This window comes from Embiotoca jacksoni, unplaced genomic scaffold (genome assembly GCF_022577435.1).
Source record: "Embiotoca jacksoni isolate LCO1_2020_lvr unplaced genomic scaffold, fEmbJac1.0.p SCAF_10, whole genome shotgun sequence".
NCBI classification, from domain to species: domain Eukaryota; kingdom Metazoa; phylum Chordata; class Actinopteri; family Embiotocidae; genus Embiotoca; species Embiotoca jacksoni.
This window is the reverse complement of record NW_027185230.1, coordinates 6,768,766-6,771,234: the sequence shown is the minus strand read 5'-3', so window position 1 is coordinate 6,771,234 and position 2,469 is coordinate 6,768,766.

Sequence of the window (2,469 nt, the reverse complement as noted above, 5' to 3'; positions counted from 1 at the left end):
GTTGGCTTCAGCTTGAGGTCACGAACAGATGACCAGACATTCTCCTTCAGGATGTTTTGGTAGACGGTAGAATTCATGGTTCCATTTATCACAGCAAGTCTTCCAGGTCCTGAAGCAGAAAAACAGCCCCAGACCATCACACTACTACCACCGTATTTTACTGTTGGTATGATGTTCTTTTTCTGAAATGCGATGTTACTTTTATGCCAGATGTAATGGGACACACACCTTCCAAAAGTTCAACTTTTGTCTCGTCAGTCCACAGGGTATTTTCCCAAAAGTCTTGGGGATCATCAAGATGTTTTCTGGCAAAAATGAGACGAGCCTTAATGTTCTTTTTGCTCAGCGGTGGTTTTTGTCTTGGAACTCTGCCATGCAGCCATTTTTGCCCAGTCTCTTTCTTATGGTGGAGTCATGAACACTGACTTTAACTGAGGCAAATGAGGCCTGCAGTTCTTTGGATGTTGTTGTGGGGTCTTTTGTGACCTCTCAGATGAGTCGTCGCTGCGCTCTTGGGGTAATTTTGGTCGGCCGGCCGCTCCTGGGAAGGTTCACCACGGTTCCATGTTTTCTCCATTTGTGGATAATGGCTCTCATTGTGGTTCGCTGGAGTCCCAAAGCTTTAGAAATGGCTTTATAACCTTTTCCAGACCGATAGATCTCAATTACTTTCTTTCTCATTTGTTCCTGAATTTCTTTGGATCTCGGCATGATGTCCAGCTTTTGAGGATCTTTTGGTCTACTTCACTTTGTCAGGCAGGTCCTATTTAAGTGATTTCTTGATTGAGAACAGGTGTGGCAGTAATCAGGCCTGGGTGTGGTTAAGAGAAATTGAACTCAGGTGTGATAAACCACAGTTAAGTTGGGTTTAGATGTTTTTTTTCTCCCTTAATAATAAAAACCTTCATTTAAAAACTGCATTTTGTGTTTACGTGTGTTATCTTTGACTAATATTTAAATTTGTTTGATGATCTGAAACATTTAAGTGTGACAGACATGCAAAAAAATTGGAAATCAGGAAGGGGGCAAACACTTTTTCACACCACTGTATATAATTGAGGGGCCCCACCAGACACTTTGATACAACATAATGTGTTGAAATAAGTATTTCTTAAATATACTGAATCTGTTGTTGTTGACGTCATTGTTTTCTCGACCTATTAATTAAACACCCACAACCTCCTTTCTGCCTTAATCAAATTAACATGGACAGCTGGATGGTGTAATTAATTGTTGTTTTGAGTCTGCTTTGTGCGACTTGTGTAGGCTTTTGTTTTTTGCTGCTGTGTGCACCTCCTAATTACAATATTCAGCCAGAGTGTTAGCCGTGTGCAAAGTGCAGACAAAGCACTGAGGGTCAGAGATAACTCAGATTTTTTTTAAATTTATTTTTTTAATCAAGCTCCGGACACAGTTAACACATTTTATGTATTTTCATAAATATATCTGAGGATTGTGTAGCCTCTAACTAACTTGCTGCATTACAACTGATACCGCTTAGAGGTTAACTACTAGCAGTACATGTATAGTGTTTGTGTACCTTCACGTTTAATGCAAATTATCTCAATCTTTATACCAAAGAACCTTTTTTTTTTTTTTTTACTTTAAATTGTGTTGCGTGTATCTGTAGCATCCAATATATTCCAACAACATCTGCATATAGCACTTACAGTGACCATTGTTAAAGCATAGCTGAGGTTTTGTAGTTTATTTAAAACCAGTGGATTAAGTTGATTGTGTGTTTATAGATTCATACTCAGAAAACATAATTGATCCTTGTTGGTAAATTGCTTTGTTACAGTTGCTCAACATACAGTTAGGAGAAGAGGAGACTTTAATGAAAAGAGAGCCTAAAATGTAATAACTGAAAATGTACAAGTTAGATTGGTGAAAGTGCAAAACTGGAAACATGCAAAGATTTATTTAAGAATTAGTTTGTCATAAGTTAAACAGCATATGTATAGGTAAACTAAATAAAAAGTTTGATATGAGTAAATGTTAAATGTAAAAATAGTTTAAAGTCCCTGACAACCTACCTGCATGCCGTGTGCGAGTCAGAACATCTTGGTTTTTCATGTTTACTCGCTGCTGTCTCGTGCCTATTTCACACGTGACACGCGATGTTATGTCCCACTAAAATTAAACAGGGAACTGTTTAGTCGTAGCAGAAACCAGACGTAGGCTCTGATTATAATATGTCAATAATTAAACAAGTGAAGGGCGGTATCTTTCCAGTGATTTTTGGTTACCACTCTTCACTTGTCGGACCTCAAACATTCAGTTACTGACGGCCATTATCCAGGAGAAACACTCTATAGAAGGATGGGGCTGGCAAAAGCATATGTGGCTACTACACACACACACACACACAATTGTATTAAATTTTTTCAGGCCCAATTTAAGAATACAGTTCATGGAGAGTTCATTAAGTTTGACAAAGTGACAGAAATACGTGCAAATGGGCGCCAC